Genomic DNA, 21,980 nt, shown 5'->3' with positions numbered 1-21,980 from the left:
AGGTAAAAAAAAGAATAAGTTGCTTAGCAGTTAAATGTTCATCACAAAACATCACATCATCGGTGTCCCCAAACATTTAACCTATTTCTTACACATTCTTCATTGCAGTTCTAACAATGCTTCACAAACTAACCATTCACTACACTTGAATGCATGTGTATTTCCATATGTGTTTTACCACTCTGCTCTCAAGTATTCTTAGAAGATTCTGTGTTCCCTTGCCTAATTCAGTCTCCTGCTCCCAGTCTTCAATCATGTTTTTAATGCACTGGGACAACAGAATACATGCCTGTGTGCTAAAACCATATTTCCTTCAAGCTTACAAGCACAGGTTTTCCTTTAACTGAGACCTTGCTAGTCATGCATTCTATTTTCAAGTGAACTCTTAACCTCTCTGGCATCAGCACAGATTTTAGGCCTACACTGCTCTTAGACCACAGATGATTTTAATGAATTTTCTACCAATGTCTGATGTGGCATAATTTCTTCACATTCTATTTTCTCTCCAACGTTCCCCCTTCCAGTTGATATTTCAACTACTGGGCCTAAACCTTGGTCTGCACTTGGTACTAGGTGATATATATTGCTCTGAGTATCTACTACTTGTGTTGTTGTCCTAACTGGAAACATTCCTCCTGCTTTTGTACTAATCCTTCTACAACATGCTAAAGTAATTGAATACCAAAACATATCAATAAGAGGGCTACAAGAGCTGGCAACCAGGCCCCCAGTAGTCCAGACATCCAGGATGATGGCAAAGTAAAACACCCACTAAGCCAATTATGTGGGGTAAGTCCTTCACCTACCATTTGCTTCTGTAGATTATGCAAAGTTTGTATGGTTTCTAGCAAAGTTCCCTTGTCTGCATCATTTCCTGGGACATAAGTACAACAAGCAGTCCCAATCTTTGCACATACACTTCCTTTCATGGCCGTCATAATGTCAAGTACATAACTATGCTGCATTACCATTATTCTCTCAGCACACAGCTCTTCCTTTATGGCATTAAATCGTTCTTTCGGAGTATTTGTAGACTTCATGATTTCCAATCCAGTTATCTGTGGCAATCAAGCAGTTGCCTTTGCCTGAACAAATGGCAGAATACTTCCAAATAACAACTGTGCATCATTATACAACTGGTACTCTTAGGGATCATCATTCCAAGTGGTAGTGCTATTATACTCTGCAGTTCTTCTCCTCCGGTGATGTTTGATGTAACAAAGTCAATCAAAAGATCAAGGGGTGTTCATGAAGCTTTAATAAATTAACTCCAGGGATTACCAAAACAGGTGCATGCAAAGTGACCATTGTACATAAGCCATTCAAGCTCAGTGATAGCTGTGTGTAAGTAGTTCTCCACACTGCCAATAATATCCCATGAGGCTGCAAGTGCCCCCCTGCATTTCAGCATTATCTATTATGGCACTGCAATTGATATTCGAACCTACATTAATGGTGCATTTTCCTCTGAAACATAAAGAAACTGACGTTAATCACATGACTGTCTGAGGACTTACTGTATTATCTATCCAAGTGTAACGCTACAATGCTGCCCCAACTACTTTAACACATTCTTACTGCATCATAACTAGTATCACTTCCATTCCATAAAAACATGACCATACATGAAAATTCAATATCAGGATGCCATTGATCATGGCTATAAATTGATGCAGTTACTTTAAATCCTGTCCTACGAACACATGATGGAGTAAAGGATTTACTAAATAACCACTACACTCAGTGGACGGCATTTTACTCCTAAAAACCTTAAACCTAAGACCAATTTTATCCATCCTACAGTGTTAGGACAACCTGTTTTGTTCATCCGTGCTATTTCATCCTTAATGTCCTGTCTATCTGTAAGGATGTATAAAACGCCTGCTGAAGAGTCATATTTTGTGTCATTAATTAGAAACTATACTACCCTGAAACATGTTGCCTGCATTCAGGCATTAATCCTCCACAGGTAGAGATGCAAAAGACTTAGAGCTGTTCTTGGGGTACTTCCTCAGTTGAATGTAGCCTGTCTGATCCTGTGGAATGAGTAATCAAACAGCAAATGAAACATGTTTCATTAGTACTTTCTGTACCTATATCTGACATGTGCTGATACCACATCTTATCTAATAATCTAGTATGAATACTATGGGAAGCATTATCATACGTAGAACAATCTCTTTGCCAATGTAGGAGGTAACTAGTAGAGCTAGAATATACATTACTATAAAAAGCAATAGTAGTGATGGTTATAAGAGAAAAAAAAGGAAAAAGACAAAAAACAAAAATATATAACTTATGTTTCACTGGTTCAAAAGATTGTCCAAAAGCTGAAAAATTCTCCAGAGGCAGAGGTGGAGGGGGTATTTTTATGATCACAATCTGCTTCCCACTTCTTGTTTCATTTGTATCACTGGTGGTTTTTGGCATGATGCCTAGTTCAATCGAGTGTCGGATATATGAATCTTAGGGTTCTGGCCAGCTACCTTGAGGGCATTGGGAGTAGTCATCCTCACGGTGAAAGGTCCATCAAACCTTGGCTCTCTCCATTTCTGGACAAAAGTTATGGAAAAGACTGGATGTGCACTGGGAGGTCAACTTAGCTGTGGTTCGCTTCTCTTTTGCATTGGTAACCTGTTTAGAAATTAACTTTGCGACTTTGGTTAGTTCAGGAAATTAAACATGCATGCCATCATTCAAGATGTTAGCTGTACTTTCTCACTGTACCTTACTTCTGGTGCCAGATATTTTCATATTCATAGGTCTCCCTGTTACTATCTAACGTGGTGTCAGGTGATGATCAGAACTAGGTATGTTCCTAAGGAAGAAGAGTGCCAGTGGTAAGCAATACAACCACTTCTTATGCAACATGGTACATAGCTTGCTGATTTTACTCTTTAGCAGGCAATTAAGGCACTCAATGGTGTCATTGCTCTGGGGATGATAAGTAGAAGACAGTTTATGTTTTATCCCTAGCCTTGTTGTGAGATGTATGAAGATTGAATTAACAAAGTGTGTGCCGTTGTCAGATCTTATCCCTTCTGAAGTTCCTTAGAGGGGAATCAACTCACAAATCATAAAAGTTTCAGCTGACTTAGCATCACAATGGACGCACGGTCTGGCTTCAATCCATCAAGAAAAAGGACAAACAACAACTACGGGATACCGATAGTTGTTGCACCTTTCTAACATGTTCACAAAGTCAAGATGGGGGACTTTAAAAGGACCATGTGGTTCTGGAATGGAATGGTAAAATGTATCACCTTCAATGTGGGATTTGGAGAGAATTGTTGACAAATAGTACAATTATGAAAGTACGTGGTAAGCATATCATGTAAGTTGGGAATGAGCCAATTTTGTTGTATTTACAGAGACAATCGACCCCTTGAGCTGTGAACTAGTAAATGCAATTGGTCAAGAGCTACCAAAAATAAAGTCTGAGGCATCACTGTTTTACCTGTAGATTTTTTCCTATAAACTAAGTCCTCGCATAACAGGGAGCATCCTTTATTCTCCCATAAGTGTTTCTCAAGTGGTGGAGCAGCTTCCTGCAACTCTCGAAGATGTAACTTCATTGTTTCAGCATAATGAGGCTTGACATTATCAGTTGTACCAACGACCAACACCCCAACCCACAACACCATACACACAAATACATGCAGCAACAGTACACATACACCCCCCTCACCCCCTGGAAGAACGCAAGGACAAATGGAATTGATTTGAATGAATGTAATCATGTGAAATCTCATTATCAAAGTTCAAAATCCAGTACACGCAATTATGTACACAAACTATACAAGTCTGGGTAGTGCACCAATCATTGTCCGTGGACCACTGGGCCCAAAATGCATGGGCCAAGCCCACATATGACACCTGACTGTGAACGGAGAGAACACTGCAGGGGCATCAGATCGAAATGAAACAGGCACCTCAGAGGGAAGGGGAGGGGGCACCTCAGCCAGATGAACGCACGACACCACAGCTGCACGAGGGGGCTCCATGCCCACTGCTTTATCCTAGGGAGTGCAAAGCCACAGTCTCTCAAGTATCTCAAGTGGGTGGTTTGCCCACTGCTTTATCCTGGGGAGTGCAAAGCCACAGTCTCTCAAGACTCTCCAGTGGATGGTTTGCCAACTACTTAATCCTGGGGAGTGCAAAGCCACAGTCTCTCAAGTCTCTCAAGTGGGTGGTTTGCCCACTGCTTTATCCTGGGGAGTGCAAAGCCACAGTCTCTCAAGTTGATAGCAGTCTCCACTGGTTCTGGAGGGGGCCTTGTGCCCAGAGTGCTTCATCCTGCCAAGGACTGAGGTAGTGGATATGATACTCCACTGGTTCTGGAGGGGGCTTTGTGCCCAGAGTGCTTCATCCTGCCAAGGACTGAGGTAGTGGATGTGATACTCCACTGGTTCTGGAGGGGGCTTGGTGCCCAGAGTGCGTCATCCTGCCAAGGACTGAGGTAGTGGATGTGATACTCAACTTAGTTTTGGAGGTGGCTTGGTGCCCAGAGTGCTCCACATGCAGTGTGGCCAGTACAATTCCCTCACCTGGGTGTGTGTGCCACGAGATTGCTGAGGTACAGGTAGCATGATACGCCATGGAGGCTGCAACATACCCCACACTTCTGCGGCTTCACATTCCACCTGCAGGTGACAACTGTGATGTCTGTAATGCTTCATGGGAGCTGCCCAGGGTCCAGGAAACTCACCACCAGCCTCGGACCACTGACCACTGGGAATGGTAGGCATGTCTGCGGTGGTGCCATTGTCTGAGGATGTCGCGGGGCCGCTGGCGGTGCTTTCAGCGGTGTCAGTCCTGGCAGTGCTTTTGGCGGTGTCAGTCGTGGTGGTGCTGGCTGCGGAGTCTGTGGCAGTAGTGCTGGCTGTGGGGGCGGTGCTGGCTGCAGGGTCTGTGGCTGCGGTGCTGGCGGTGCTGGCGGTGCTGGCGGCGGGGTCTGTGGCAGCGGTGCTTGCGGTGGGGTCCGTGGCGGCGGGGCATGTGTCAGCACCTGCTGAGGGAGAAAGCTGGATGTCTCCTGCAGCCTTGGACGGCTGCCCACCGGAGAAGAGGCTGGGGACTGTCACAGCATCTGTAGACATGCCGGAGGCAGTGCAGGTGGCGGTACAGGTGGCGGTGCAGCTGCCGGTGCAGGTGGCAGTGTTCGCCGCCGTACAGGTTGGCATGGACATGGACAGAAGGTGTGACACTGGTCCCTTAGTCTGTGCCACCATGCCCTCTTCTGGCCTGACCTTCAGTTTTTGTCCCTTCCCCACCTTTGATGGTGGCGTAGTTGTCTTGCCACTATCCCCTTTCGTTTCTGCTGACCCCTTGGTGGCAGATGTTTTCGGCTTCTCCCTCCGGGATCTGGGCAACTTTTAACCTTGGCAGGTGGCGGAATGTCCTTGCCCTCGCTCTGTGGCACACTGGCAGCCCTGATGGTTGGCGCAATCCATGACCCCGCAGTTGCTGGCACCACTGTGCCTGGGGATGTGGTGGCTGAGGTGCTGGGTTGGGACCTGGAAAGCCTGGCCCTAGGGGAAGGACGGGGGGAGGTGTAGGGAAGAGGTCAATGTTAGCCAGGAAAAGTTTTATAGACACACTGGGACGGGTAGATGGAAGGGGTTTGGGAGTGGAGGAAGAGGTAGTGGTTGTAGGAGGTGTATGTCTGCTGAATTTGGGTGAAGGTGCATGGGCTCGAGGCTGTTGTGAGGTGGATGGCTGTTGGGTGGGTGTGTGCCTGCGTTTGTGTACTTTGGGAGGAGGGCTCACAGACACACTGGGTGAGGACACAGTGGATGTGTGAATGGTAGTGGGGGGTGGTGAGTGCATGTGAGCGGTGTGTGGTGATGGGCGTGCTGGTGATGGAGCTAGTGGCTGTGGATGTAGTGCATGCAGGTGTGAGTGGGAGGGAGGAGGGAGACGTGGAGGAGGGGACACAGTGGAGGAAGTGGATGTTGGTATGTGTGCATGGGTATGATGCTTGTGTGAGTGCTTGTGGGTTGTGTGGTGCTTATGTTTGCCTGAGCCACTCTTGTGTGTTGATGTGTTTGCATGCTGGTCTGATGGTGTGCTTGGGATAGGCTGAGGTACAGGGGATTAGGTCTGGGTGGAGGAGGTTGGAGGGGGGAGGCTGGACACAGGGACAATGGCTGCCATTAGTGCTGAGGCAAGAGCCTGAAATGCTCTCTGTTGGGCTGCCTGGCCAGAATGAATGCCCTCCAGGTATGCATTTGTTTGTTGCAAATGCCTCTCAAAACCCTGGATGGCATTCAGAATGGTAGACTGCCCAACAGTGAGGGATCTCAGGAGGTCAATAGCCTCCTCACTGAGGGCAGCAGGGCTGACTGGGGCAGGGCCTGAGGTGAAGGAGATGCCCACCCTCCTAGGTGAGCGGGCACGGGACACACACTGAGGGGCTGCTGGGAGGGCGGTGCTGGTAGGGGTGGTGGCAGCTGTACCTGTTGATGCGGTAGGCACAGAGGGGCCTGCCACCGCAAGGGAGCTGCCATCAGAGGAGGAGTCGCTGTCGCTGGTCTCTGCTCCTGTCCCCGCTGTGGAGCTCCACCGCCCTCCGTCCCACTGGTGGCTTCAGACTCCGTTGCTTCACCCTCCAGGGCCAAGTGGGATGCAGCTCCCTCCTGCTCCGGTGCCAATGCTCCTCCGCCTGATGATGCTATTGCACACAAGAACAGAGAGACCACAAAAAGGGGGGAGAGACAGAAGAAAGACATGTTCAGTGCATGCAACACCACTACCGTTGGCGGACACAACACACAGGAAGCAGCCCTCTGCACTACGCTATGCACTAACAGTTCCTAGAAATCTCAGCTGACCATGGGGTACGAGGCCTAAGCCCAATTGCTGCACACTTGGAAGTCACAGGAGCCTGACTAGGTGTAGAGTGCTATAACCACTAGTGGGGTTGGGGTGCCACATAGCCTGCCTCACAAGGGACCTTGCCTACCAAGATCGCCCTGGCCTAGGGAAACCCACTGCCCACCTCCCCCGCCCAGACACATGGTAATGCACGCAAAGTCAGCTGAATGAGAGTGTACTCACCTCCTTGTGGCTGCTGAGATGCCCTCAAGCGCCCATCCAACTCCGGATACACCACCGCCAGGATCCGGAACACCACGGGGGTCTTGGTGCGACGGGCACCTCTCCCACGATGGGAGGCCATCCCCAGCTGGGCCTCTGCCATCTTCTTGCTCCAGCGGCGCAGGTCCTCCCATCTTTTCCGGCAGTGGGTGCTCCGTCTGTGGTGGACCCCCAGGGTCCAGATGTCCCTGGCGATCGCACGCCAAATACCCTTCTTCTGGTGGGCGCTGACCTGGAGGTATGGTACAGGGGGAAAGGACATTACTTACCAGTCCGGACCGTCATACTCATTGCCCCCAGTTCCCACCCTTGCCCTGGCGCACATACACTCCCTATCCACACATGCAGGCCTCAGGTCCCCCCCATGTATCTTCCATCCACACCACTCACAACAGGCATTGCCCATACAGCATGCTCACAGTGTACTCACTTGTTTGTCTGGAGGACCGTACAGTTGCGTGTACTGGGGGAGGACCCCATCCACTAGTCTCTCCAACTCCTCCGAAGTGAAGGCATGGGCCCTTTCCCCAGACACATGAGCCATTGTCGCTTCCAGACACAGGTCACAGCAGCACTTGCAGTGTAGTTCCTCTCCTGTTGAAGGTCAGGTATCAAGTGAATGAACAGACAGAAAATGTTGGTCTCGTTTGCGGCGGTGCATACCGTCACCGCCGGCGTACATCATCATTGGCTCCTGGGATTCATAGGGCCCAATGTTAACCAATGCAGAATAGCGCTGCGGTCTTCGACCACCCACTGCGACGGTGTAGAACGCCAGCACAGTTACCTCATATCCCCTTGTCCCACCTTACAGGTCAGGCAGCCGCCATTTCAGGGGGCCACATGGCATTAATAATAACTGCGTCACACCTATGTACACCTGGAATACTCACAGTTACAGGCACATTGCGTATTAATACATTTGTGCAAATGACATTTTGGGATACCTTAGTGTTGGCTGACTCTCTGCTCGCTGTTCTCCACCAGAGGGCACGTCTGCTGGGACAGGTGATGAGGCACAGTTACAGGCAGCATCCTCCGGTGTACAGACCCCTGGTGGACCTGTCCACAATGGAAGAGAGACACATAATTATCACATACAGACTTGATGGTGCAACAATCCAGGAACTGTGTGCCCAGTTGGAGCCAGACCTGATGTCAGCTATCCGCCATCCCACAGGGATACCCTCTCTAGTGCAGGTCCTGTCAGTACTCCATTTCCTGGCAAGTGGTTCATTTCAAACAACAGTGGCCATTGCATCAGGGATGTCCCAGCCAATGTTCTCTAACGTGTTGTCCAGAGTGTTGTCTGCCCTGCTGAAACACATGCACAGCTACATCGTGTTCCCTCAGGTGGAGGATTTGCAAACAGTGAAAGGTGAATTCTATGCCCTGGGACATATCCCCAACATCATTGGTTTCATTGATAGGACACATGTGGCATTGGTACCCCCCTGCAGGAGTGAACAGGTGTACAGAAACCGGAAGAGCTACCATTCTATGAATGTGCAAATGGTGTGTTTGGAAGACCGGTACATCTCCCATGTGAATGCCAAGTTTCCTGGCTCAGTGCATGACACCTACATTTTTAGGAATAGCAGCATCCCTTATGTGATGGGGCAACTCCAGAGGCACCGGGTGTGGCTAATAGGTGAGGCCAAGGACCCAATACAGTGTGAATAGGTGTCTGGGTATGGGGTTGTCCCTAAGGGTTAGTGTGTGTCTAACAGTTGTCCCTCAATATTTGCAGGTGACTCTGGTTACCCCAACCTGTCATGGCTACTGACCCCAGTGAGGAATCCCAGGACAAGGGCAGAGGAATGCTACAATGAGGCGCATGGGCGAACTAGGAGGGTGATCGAACAAACCTTCGGCCTCCTGAAGGCCAGATTCCGGTGCCTCCATATGACAGGTGGTTCGCTCTACTACTCACCGAAGAAGGTGTGCCAGATAATCGTGGCCTGCTGTATGCTGCATAACCTGGCTTTGCGACGGCAGGCACCTTTTCTGCAGGAGGATGGTCGAGCTGGTGGTCTAGTGGCAGCGGTGAGCCTGTGGACAGTGCAGAAGAGGAGGCAGAAGAAGAGGATATAGACAACCGAAAAAACATAATCATGCAATACTTCCAGTGAGACACAGGTAAGAACATGTCACTGCTTCCCACATCTCATACAATTTCTGGAGCTAGCATAAGTCTGTCATTTTCACTCAGTGTATGGACCCTGACTTGTCATTTTGCCTTTCCATTTCACAGATGTGGGTCCCACTTTGTGCCCTCTGCTATATTTCCTCCAGGCCTACAGCTGTGTTACATCGGTATGTGCAAAAGTAAATTGACATTGCTATATTCCATGGTTATTGCAATTACAAGTTTGTGAAAGCACAGACTGACTCCAGATTGTTTTGTGATTGAAGTGTGTTTTTTTTCTGTGCAAATAAGTGGAGGGGGTTGTAAAATGGGCTGGGGGGATGGTGGAGGAATGTCCATGGCAGAGTCCAGTCTATTTGTTTCACAGATACATTGTCCAAAGGGGCATAGGAAGTGGAGCAATGGTAGTTGAAGGATGGGCAGGGTGACATAGTGGGACAGAAGGGTGACATGCAGGGGGGTCTTATTTCCTGGCGGGGGTCTTGGCATTGTTCTCTGTCTTGTTCCTGGATCTCAGGGACCGTTTGCGGGGTGGTCCTCCATCTGCAGGGGGTGGGGTGCTGGTGTCGAGTTCCTGTGGTGGTGCCTCCTGTCCACTAGCGCTGTCGGAGGTGGAGGGCTGTTCATCGTCCAGGCTAGTGTCAGGGGCCCCTTGTTGTGCCACTGTGTCTCTCCTGGTGTTGCCAAGGTCTTGCAGCACCCCTGCAATGGTGACCAGGGTGTTGTTAATGGACTTCAAGTCCTCCCTGATCCAAAGGTAGTGTTCCTCCTGCAGCTGCTGGGTCTCCTGAAACTTGGCCAGTACCGTTGCCATCGTCTCCTGGGAATGATGGTAAGCTCCCATGATGTTGGAGAGTGCCTCGTGGAGAGTGGGTTCCCTGGGCCTGTCCTCCCCCTGTCGCACAGCAGTCCTCCCAGCTTCCCTGTTTTCCTGTGCCTCTGTCCCCTGAACCGTGTGCCCACTGCCACTGCCCCCAGGTCCCTGATTTTCTTGGGTTTGTGGGGTTTCCTGGGTTCCCTGTAGTGGTGGACACACTGCTGATTGACGTGTCCTGGGGACAGAGGGATGGGTCCGCTGGGTGGGTTCTGTGCTGGGTTTACCTGCGGGGGAGGTTCAGTGGTGGTTTGGGACTGTGTCAGGGGAACCGACTGTCCCTAGGTCCCTGATGGGCCGGGTTGGTCATCTTGATCCAGTTGTGCAGAGCTACTGTCATCACTGTGGGTCTCTTCTGTGGGGGGATTGGCTATGTCTGGCACCTCCTGTCTTGTAATGTTGGGTAAGGGTCCTGTAGGGGTGTAAAGGCATGATTATTGCATCTGTGTGTGCCATTGTGTGCAATGGGTGAGTGACCTTGTACTCCAGTGCTTACCTTCTTAGCTTGGTCCTTGTGTGATAGTTGGTTTGGGGTCTGTGTGGGTATCTGTAGTGGATGCTTTGGTAATAGGTGTCCATGCTTTGGTGTTGCTTGCAGAGCTTGGTATTGGGATGGCTGGGTTGTGATCGTGGGGCATATTTGAGGTGTTAGAGTGATGGGGGTGAGGGCGAGGGTCGGGTATGTGATGGCATGCAGGTGGGGTGGGGGGGATAAAGTAGTAAAGATTTGCCTTACCAGAGTCCAGTCCTCCTGCTACTCCTGCGAGGCCCTCAGGATGAAGTATTGCCAAGACTTGCTCCTCCCATGTTGTTAGTTGTGGGGGAGGAGGTGGGGGTCCACCTCCAGTCTTCTGTACAGCAATCTGGTGTATGGAGACCACGGAACGCACCTTCCCCCGTAGGTCGTTCCACCTCTTCCTGATGTCATCCCGTGTTCTTGGATGCTGTCCCACTGCGTTGACCCTGTCGACAATTCTGCGCCAAAGCTCCATCTTCCTTGCAATGGAGGTGTGCTGCACCTGTGATCCGAATAGCTGTGGCTTTACCCGGATGATTTCCTCCATCATGACCCTGAGCTCCTCCTCAGAGAACCTGGGGTGTCATTGAGGTGCCATGATGTGGTGTGGGTGATGTGTGAGGGGATGTGTTGGTGTGTGTTGTTTGAGGTGCGTGGATGTTGTGTAAGTGATGGTGTTGTGCGTCTGTGGATGCTGGTATTGTTTTAGGCAGTGTATCTCTCTGGCCTGCTTTCAAATTTCTGGTATTAAGGGTTTGTGGGTAATGTGGGTGGGTGTTTTATAGTGTTGTGAGTGTGTGGGAGTGGTGTGTGTATGTGTATCAGGTGTGTGTATATTTCGAATTGTCCAATGTGGTTGTGTTTTGTAAGTTTGTGTGTATTTTGAGCGCGGCGGTGTGTACCACCAATGGATTACCGCGGTTGAAAGACCACCGCGTTGATTTGTGGGTCGTGATAGTGTGGGCATATTCCTGTTGACGTGTCGGTGGAGGTTTTGTTATCGCCAGTTTATCACTGACCTTTGTTGTGGCGGACTTGTGTGGGTGTCAGTATTATGGCGGATTCCGAGCTGTGGGTCGTAATAGCTGTAGCGGAATTCCGCGGACGCAGCAGTATGTTGGCGGTCTTCTGCACGGCGGTAAGCAGCATTTACTGCCAGGGTTGTAATGAGGGCCATAGTGTGCACAGAGTACAGAGGTTCCCTAGAGGCTTAACAGAGGCTAAAATAGATAATACTAATGCTCTCTTTTGTGGTAGTGTGGTCAAGCAGTTAAGCTTATCAGAGGGTAGTGCAAAACATTTGTTGTACACACACAAGCAATAGAAGAAGCACACACTCAATGACAACTCAAGACCAATGGTTTTTATATAGCAAAAATATATTTTCTTAGTTTATTTCTAGAACCACAAGATTCAAGTTGCAGGTAAGTACTTCAATAGATTCGTATTTCACACATATATCAATAGTACTTTGCTTGAAATCGATAAGTTAAACAGTTTTTGAAATATTGGCAATTATCTGTTTTAAAAGTTGACTGCAATTTTCAGAAACAGTTCCTGGGGGGAAGAAAAGTTAGTATGATTTACAGGTAAGGACTTGACTTACAGTTCCAGTCTCCGTGGGTTAGGAAGTCCATAGGTCTGGGTTCAAGTTAACCTCAAACACCCTCCTCCAGCAACACAGAGCTGGGTGCAGAGGTCAAAGTTGAGTCAAACTGAACATGGGCTCCTATGGGGAATGAGGTCACTAAGAATCAGGCCTGCCCGCAGGTATGTACCTATGGCTTCGGAGGGCAGACATAGGGGGTTTTGAGGAGCACTGGGGGTCGACAAGTAGGCACCAAACACACACCCTCAGCAGCACTGGAGTGGCCAGGTCAAGGGTGTAAACATGGCGTCGGGTTTCCAATGCTGGTCTATGAGGGGATCCCGGGGGTCACTCAGATGCTGCAGGCGAGGTCCAGAGGGTCAACTGGGGCAAAACACAGACTGGACAGGGAGGAGGGTCACCTCCTGAACGTAGCTGCACCATAGGTCGGGTTCTCCAAGGCCTGGGGCTGCGGGTGCAGTGGTCTTTTAGGCTTCAGATATCTTTGTCCAGAGCTTTCAGGGTCAGGGGGGTCCTCGGGATTCCCTCTGCAGGCGTCATCATGGAGTGGTGGAGAGGCCAACCCAGGGTGGGCACTGGCTCACAATTGCCTGGGGACTCTCTCTAGCTGGTTAGGCCACCTGGTCATCAGCCAACGGTGTCAGGTGCAGGGTGGTTAGGACTCACAGATTCGGGGAGGCTCTGGAATCCCTTGGTTGTAGTTTCTTCTTGGACAGGGCCGCTGCCCACAGGAGTTCTTGGCCCTTTGGGGTACAGGGCAGTCCTCTGGAGCTTGGCAGAGGTTGTTGGTCTGCAGGATGCGTCACTTCCTTGTTGCCAAGTCAGTTTGCATCTTCCTTCTTCTCTGCTGGAGGTTCAGCTTAGCAGTCCTTTTTCTTTCTTGTCAGGTTTCAAGGAGTCTGCGGAGCTGGGTTCAGGGAGGCCCTCATGGCCTTGATTTAGGGGTGTTTTGGGGGGTCAGAGGGCAGTAGCCAATGGCTACTGTCCCTGAGGGTAGCTACACCCTTCTTATGTCTACTCCCTTTGGGGGATTCTGCAGGGAAGGATATTCCTCAGCTCTGGACTCCTGAGGGGTGGTCCTAGTTGGTGTGGTCACTCCTCCCTGTTTCCCCTAATTTTCCCATCAGACTTGCCACCAAAAGTGGGGCTTTGTCCGAGGGGCAGGCAACTTTATTAGCTGGGGTGCTCTGAGGCACTGTAACAAGAGGCTTGAACCTTTGAGGCTCACCACCAGGCATTACAGTTCGTGCAGGGGGGAGATGTGAAGCACCTCCACCCACAACAGGCTTTGTTTCTGGCCACAGAAAGCACAAAGGCTCTCACCCCATGTGGTCAGAAACTTGTCTCAAAGTGGCAGGCTGACACAGACCAGTCAGTCCTGCACTTGCAGTTTGGCTAACATTATTGAGAAATGCAGTCTGGGTGCCAGTATGGGTTTATTGTGCTGAGACGTTTGATACCAGTATTCAGCTAAGCCATTATGGAGCTGTGGAGATTGTAATGACAAACTTCCAGACCATATACTCCAAATGGCTACACCACACTTACAATGTCTAAGAATGGACTTAGATACTGTAAAGGCAAATTGCTAATGCAGTTATGCCCTCACCTGTGGTATAGTGCACCCTGCCTTAGGGCATTAAGGCCTGCTAGGGGGGTGACTTCCCCATGCCACCAGCAGTGGGTTTTGGGCATGGCACCATGAGAGGGGTACCATGTCGACTTTGCCTTTTTTTCTCTCCACCAGCACACACAAGCTGCAAAGGCAGTATGCATGTGCTTGGTGAGGGGTCCGCCATAGTTGTGCATATTACATGCTGCAGCCCTTGGTGACCTTCCCTGGTCACAGGGCCTTTAGTACTATTGGTACCTTTTACAAGGGACTTAACTGTGTGCCATGGGTGTGCCAATTGTGGAAACAAAAGTACAGATTTTGGGAAAGAACATTGGAGCTTTGGCCTGGTTAGCAGGATCCCAGCACACTTCCAATCAAAGCTGGCGTCAATATCAGGCAAAAAAGTGCGGGGGGTAACCATGCCAACAGTGGCACTTTCCTACAATCCCAAACTGCTGTCTGAACTAATTTGAATTTGGGACCATCATACCTACTCTCAGTGAGGGTAACATTTCTCACTCTAGGATTCTGAAAAACAGTATCTGTCTCATCTCCTATAACAAGGGCTCATAAAACATATTTTATAAGGTCCCTGCTCATAGTTACTCTGCACACAACCCTGGGGGCACCTAGGACACACCTTAGGAGTGAAGAATATGTAAAAATATGTCACCTACTGCCAAGGTGATACCTGTAGTTTGCTTTTCAAACAACCTAATCCCTTTGTAAGGGACGGTAACAACTTTATTTGTGTCCATTTATGATTAAGGAACATAATGAGGTGGCTCAGGTCCCTTACATATCAGGGACAACTGATATATGGGAGTGACAGGTTATTGGGGAGTTGTGCTGCCTGGCATATTTTTGCCACACGAGCAATCATTTCTGCATTTAGAAATAATCCCAGTGTAGATCTCCCTCACCATAAAGAATACAACTCTCAGCATTTGCCATGTCAATGGATCAAAGGACCCTTCTTGTAGCCATGTACACATCTTTGGAGATAAACCTTCAGTCCATCCTGCTAAATTATCCACATAAGGTACAATACTGTACCAACAAATAGTTGGTAAACTCTCCTTGAGCAACTATCTCACTAGGGATGAGATCAATGCTGTGCAAATCTGATTGAAAATGCATCTGCTGCATTGGTTTATCATGTAGTGTCAATCCCCCCATAGCTTCAGAAGATCACATCCTGGGATCTAGCTAGCCACTCGTCCCCTGAAAATGCTCAAGTTCAGTCACTCAGGGTTTCCTAGATTCAGAGAACCTGTCCTGCTCACTTTCTCTAGTGTTAGTGTGAATAGTCAATCCCATTGCTTCCTTTTTTTATGATCATGATCAATAAGGAGCCTTTCTTGAGAACTAATATCATAAGTAGAGCATCAAGCCTCCGGAAATCTAAGTATTTCACCCATGTTATCCACACACCTATGTATTGACACTACTGTATTTGCCCTTCTCCTAAAATTTCCCTGAATCTGATCTGAAAGATTATCATAATATCCTTTTCTTCTTGTTTCTCTTGCATCCCTTCTGTCATCACTTCATGATAACCATGTTTAAGACTTTCTGTTGAAACTTTTACATTCCTCTTCTCCTTTTGCCAGGGTGGTAAATTATCTTCAGTCTTCCTAAAATTCTCATCTCCTTCTTGGGATACTGGCCACCACCTTATACTAGCCGCCCTGTCTACATAGTCATCCCATCTAGCAACATCTGCATAGCTTCATTATGGGGTACACATTTGTTCCCTAACTACATTTCCTGCTACATCCCTTTTCTGTAATAAGTAAGATCTTGCTGATGAAACATGCACCTGATTGTCACTGTCTCCAGGACCCTGCTTTTCACCTTGTAGGAGGCTGGCCTGGTTTGTAGTGGGTACCTAAGGTACTTACACCTTATACCAGGTCCAGTTATCCCTTATTAGTGAAATGTAGTCAGTGTCTAGAATCCAGGATCTCTAGATGTAGTGTGGATGAGCATCCAAGGCCTAACTAGGAGACATGCAAAGCTCAGGCAATACCACTGTAGTCACACAGTACTCACAAAAATAGGAGTCCCTGAACCTGTGTAGACTGGATTATGCAAGGAGGGCTCCATCCGTCCTCTACAAAGCATTTCCGGAGGCTCTGGGAGGCTATCCCACCATGCCTGTAACACCTATTTCCAAAGGGAGAGGGTGTAACACCCCTCTCCCAAAGAAAATGCATTGTTCTGCCTTCCTGGGCCAAGCTGCTTGAGCAACAGGAGGGCAGAAACCTGTCTGTGAGGTGGCAGCAGCTGGGGCTGCCTGGAAAACCTCAGAAGGCTGGTATGGCAGTGCTGGGGTGCACTGTGGAGCCCCCAGAGTGCATGGAATTTTACAATCAAAGCTAGAATCAGCATTAGAGTATAATTCCAAGATGTTAGACACCTTACATGGCCATATTCTGAGTTACAATTGTGAAGCTGGACATATGTATTGACCTATGTCCAGTGCACGCGTATAAAGACGTCCCCGCACTCACGAAGTCTGGGAAAATGGTCCTGGATGACGTGGGGGCACCTCTGCTAGTGCAGGTGTGCCCTCAAACACAGGTACTCTGCACCCAGCCTTCAGGGTTGGAAGGCCTGGTATATGGGTGACTTATAAGTGACCTTGTGCAGTGAACATGACTGTGAAATGGTGCATGCACCCATTCATACACGCTGTAATGGCAGTCCTGTAGAAGCTTTTGCATGGGATCCATCTGGGTGGCAAAAGTAATGCTGCAGCCCATAAGGATCCCCTGGAACCCCAATGCCCTGGGTACCTAGGTACCAAATACTAGGGACTTATAAGGGGGCACCAGTAGGCCAATTAAGAGTGGAATACTGTGTTAACAGTATCTAACAAACAAATTTAAAGGGGCGAGAACATAAGCACTAGGGTCCTGGTTAGCAGGATCCCAGTGACACAGTCAAACACACTGACAAACAGGCAAAAAATAGGAGTAACCATGCTGAAAAGAGGCTACTTTCTCACACACCTCTACCCTACCGAGGAGAAGCTGGATCTGATTAAAGTGTAAACTGCACTTCTTATTTTCCTAAAGACTGAGAGTCAGGTTAGTTTGTGGATATGAGTGGACAAAACATTTATGTGGTTTGGGAACACCAGAACTACAATTAACCTTCAATGAATTATCAATATAAACATATAGGATTGTGATTAATTCATTTCATTTTCTTTTACATAATTACCTGAAATTATATCAAAATTGTGTGAAATTATACACAATTACATGAAATGCAAGTTTGTCATTTTGCTGTATATTTTATTGCAAAATACATCCTGGCATCAATGTTTGTTGGAACGTTGCATGTAAATAAGAGGTCCGCAAACAACAGCTTCTCACGATCTGTTTTTCAGGTGCATTTGCAGCAAATTTATACTAGGAGTTACAGCAAATTGTGAAAGTTGAGGTAATGTTTTACCCCTAATGGGCATAATTATGTGAAGTGGCCTTATGACTTGATAGCGTAATGTATAGAATTTTGTGTAACACAAAATTACGTGAATTACTCCGCCATAATTTTTATTTTGCACAAGTCCAATATACTCTTAAGAGTCCAGAATCAATATATCAGATAGAGCAACACTTTCTGAGCATTCATAAATATCAGCTAAATTAACATTTATAATTTAGTTAAAATATATTGTTGTACTAACATGCTCTCATTTTAATCTGAGCCCACCATCTTTTAAAGCTAGGTTCAGGCGTGTCATAAAAGTGGATTTACAAAATAAGCAATGGAGAGACAAAGTAACTACCAGAGGGTTATGGTTGCTCTAGCCCATGAATGCACGAGAAAGTATAAGATCTGACTAGTTACATTGTTAAATATAAAAATGTAATCAATAATATTAGGACAACATCTGCCTAGAAAGGTAGGTAGCAACAATAACCCAAATCATATACCCTTTGAACATTGGTCAGATGGCTTACAGAGTGCACGTTGAGTAACTAAAGTCCTTGCTAATGCCACAAAAAACTGCAACTTCCATGTCATCTGCCGACCCCATTTGTTTTTGCACAAACTAGAAATATTTAACATTAAGGGGTACTTTAATGCTTGACAGATCAAAGAAATAGACTCCCCAATCTGTAGACCTTTGTGCTTCCCACTAGGGGAAGGAATAGCTGGAACAACAAATGAGGCAAATCAATACAGGTCAGGAGTCTTCATCAGGTAGCTCATCAGTGTCCAGGACATAGCTCCCTAAAGTGCAGCCCAGGGTGGTATTTCAGTGAGGGGGCTTTCTCTGGCCATATTACACGGGGTCTATTTGCAAGAAAAAGACAAAACTTTCTTTAAGTCTGTCAACCCAGAGTGGGAAGTGCTAATTTGCTAGAAAACATGTTGAAACTGATATTCTGAGGTTTGTAAGCAAAATAGATTGAAAATACAAAACATATTTGAACTTCTCTGTAAATGATAGTTCATACTGATCTATGGAGATTTATATCTTTTTTATGTCCTTTGTGCCAGTAGGCACTTACTGCTGTGACCATTATGTCTTTGCCATGTGCCGGTGTTTTGTATGATAAAACTTTTCCTAAAATTACTCATACTAACCCTGTTTTATGCATGGTTTTAGGGTTTGTGCCTAATTACAATATTTAATTCTAAATATCATATAGCCGAATTATTATATGCAGCACATAGCTTACTGCAATATCATGAAGGTAAGTATGAGAAGGTAATTATAGTTTGATTTACGTTCTTAACTCCACATCAATTTTTCTTGAAGATTGATATTTTCAATGTACGTTGATGTGGAGTTTAGAGTTGGAAATCTATACTGCGGGTCCAGTCAGATTTGTTTAAAAAACCTTAGCTCAAACAAAACTCCATAAAATTCCATTACCAATTTATAACAATAAGGTGTTTTCATATCTTAATTAGACACCTTGGGGGTTTAGGGATACCCGAGCCCTTATGGTGGAAGAAAATCGTTTCTGTAGAAGGCTTCTGGGTGTTGGTCAAAATATTCCTGGATTTTGCCTCCACCAGGAACTGGACCTTGAGTATGTACAGGACACTACCCAGCTGGCTCCCCTTTTGTTATGGATTTCAGTTTGGAGTAATGAACATGCCTCTCTTAATAGGGATATCCTAAGGGATTGTTTGGCCTGCGACAATGTAAAACATATTCCCTGGCTGTCGCACATAAGGAAGATGGCATATGACCTGGGGCGGCCTGAATTGTTTGATTATCCCGAGGACCTGACTAGCTATGATAAGAAATTGGTTAAGGATAACTTTCAGAGAATTCAGGAGACCAAGAGGGAGGGGGAGGCTCTAAGGAAAGAATCGATCAGGGAATTTACTATGCTAAAGATGTGGGTGGGTCCTTAGCGATATCTTTTAGAAATCAAGGATGTGAGGGAAAGATCTCTCATAACTCGATTTTGCTTGTGGATCATTAGAAGTAATTTGTGCTTCCCCCTAGGTCAGTATGGGGAGAAATGTATTAGACCCTGCCCCTGTGATGGGGTGTCCCATCAGACTTTGATCCATTTTACACTGTTCTGTGTCTTTTATGCACCATTTAGATCCCGATTCCTACTACCGCTCCTTAGGCCCAAGGGTTTTGTGCCACACCGTCCTGCTTTCATGTGGCTGCAAACGGCCTCAGATGTACTGGTATGGAAGGGCCTGGGATCATTTCTGAAGGGAGCTACTACTTGGCGCAAAAAGGTAGAATGTTTAGAATGATCTCATTTATTTTTCTTCAGTTTTTATGAATGAGGTTTTTATCTTCTTCTGTTTTTTACTTTTTTATATATATATATATATTAATATGTACATATTTTTATGACGGGTGCTTTTTATATATGGTTTTTATTGGTATTCTTAGAATGTTTTGTTGATTATGTGTTGTAATGGATGAATTTTTTTATACCGAATAAAGCTTCTTCTTCTTCTTCTTCTAGACACCTTGACAATAAAAATCAACCAAAGGGTTCCAGGGATATTAATTTTCAAAGGGACAATAAATCACTGCTTTTTCATAGTAAAATGAATTGTTGTAATGGACCATGATAGCAGTAAGCTTTTAAAACTTTTAAAAAGTTGTAAACAACGACTTTGGCACTTTTGGCGTGACCAACTCCACCAGGGATCTAGTCACAGGGACCAGTAAGATCCAGTTGAACAGTTACCTTGCAACCAAAGCAGTCTCCAGTTCCAGCTTCAATGGGTGAACTACCTTCACCAGCCCATGCCTCTGTCTACAAACACAGGGGGCAACTTTGGCCACAGGGGGTCGATGTCCCTCAAAGTCCAGGTGAAGTCTAGCTAAAAAACGTTTGCCACTGGGCTACTGGTCTCCAATTATAGCAAAATCAGGGGTTGCCTTTAACAGGCAATAACTTCCTTGCAGGGTGACCAAGCTGCACTCGAATGAGTGTTTCGGGTCCAGCAGACTCGGTCTCCTATGCTGCACTTCGGTGGTCAGCGGCAGTCAGGAGTTTTTAACTATTAACTCACCAAGGCAGGCCTCTTTTGCTTTTGCGGCCCAGAAATAGGAAGTCAGCCAACTGACTTTTGGAGTCACTTGTTCTGTCTAAGACTAGGGGTGCCTGTTACTCTAGCGGGCACCAAGGATACAGGTCTCTCTTTGCTAGCCCAAGGAGCAACAAGTGCAGTCCGGTTTTGCAACAGTCTCTCTTTGCTGGGTCCAAGAAACAGCAGGACACTCCTTCTCTTGTCCTCTCTCCAGTACAGAATGATTTGAGGTCTGGTTACCAGTGGGTGCCACTTGTATGCCCAGGTTGCTCCCTTGGGAATGTAGCAACTGCAAGCCAGTGGGCTACCTGGTCCCCTCTCACCTAGTGAGGACTTCATGTAAAGTGTGGCATCTAGCTCACCCAGAATGCATCACTCCCAGTGTGGAAGAATCCTTCTCTTTGCATGGGTGCTCCCTAGCACATCCCAGAGGATTGGCTACCTGGGGCCTACACGCCCACACAAAAAACAGTTTGGGAGCGGTTTCCCCCTCTCTGTCCCTGATGCTAACCTGTCTGCAAGAACAAAAGAGCAGTCCTTCCCCTGTATGTCTACCATTTGCTCTTCAAAGGAAGCTTGCCGTTTGAAGCTCGCCTTTTAGACTCACACCCTGTTTGTCTTTCCTGCCAGGGAGAGAACACACCTCTTTCAATGGCAAGCCCTTTGTATTCCTTCCTGAGAGGTGTTCAGCACTCTCCCCCCTCCCCCCCAGCCATCAACTGTAAAAAGTTACTGGAAAACTTTGTGCAATAAAGTGGCAACTTTCTACAGCTGCTGTTTGTGCAAAAGTACCATATGTAGGAGTCCATTCAGAAAGTAGCACTAATGATTTTTCAGTGTGTAACCCAGTACTCGCTAACAAGGCTATTAGCCTTTCTATAGCAAAAATAACAATGTGGGAGTTTTTCTGTAAGAACATATAAATACATATGCCTTCTATTAAATAAACAGCACCTTGTCTTAAGGCTTGTTACGCCTACCTTAATGGTGACTTGCAAACTTTAAAATGGAAGGTTGGGCGTTGGTATTACTTTACATGGCAAAGATGAATTAGCAGTCGAAAAACTGCTCTACCAGCAAGCCGTGGCAGACTGGGAGTCATACTTTGCTTTGTCACACTCGTGATGACACAATAAGTGCTGCAGTCCACAAGAGACACTTTAACTTACAGGCCCTAGGTTCCCCTGGTGACATATACTAGGGACCAATAAGTAAGTTAAGGTATGCCAATTATGGGTGCACCAACTAGACATATACCTTCTAAGGGATAGAGTAGTTGCACTCAGGCCTGTTTGGCAGGGCACAGTGCACTTTCTAAGTTGACAAAACAGCAGCACAAATCCCAAAATATTGGGGGTGTTCATGCAAAAGAGACTTTCCCTCACAGACATACTTGTACATTCTTGATATCGAATTAGCCAATATTCTGGATATGATATTTGGCATCACTTAATTATGTGACATACATCTGGTTGGTCACTACTAGTAATTCTGCAAGGTGTGGTCACTGTTGTGATTGCCTCTGATGTAATTATCATGATAAAAATTGCCAGAGCCATTAGTAACTTGGGACTA

General features: G+C 47.0%; 1 protein-coding gene across 1 annotated transcript in view; it reads left to right on the top strand.

Annotated features, from left to right (window-relative positions):
- LOC138262456 (transmembrane channel-like protein 2) overlaps positions 1-21,980 on the top strand; it is a 469,363-nt gene that overhangs the window by 9,163 nt on the left and 438,220 nt on the right. The gene's annotated exons all lie outside the window — the stretch shown is intronic.

The sequence above is a fragment of the Pleurodeles waltl genome, chromosome 10 (assembly GCF_031143425.1).
Source record: "Pleurodeles waltl isolate 20211129_DDA chromosome 10, aPleWal1.hap1.20221129, whole genome shotgun sequence".
NCBI classification, from domain to species: Eukaryota; Metazoa; Chordata; class Amphibia; order Caudata; family Salamandridae; genus Pleurodeles; species Pleurodeles waltl.
This window is presented reverse-complemented; position numbering and strand designations above follow the sequence as displayed.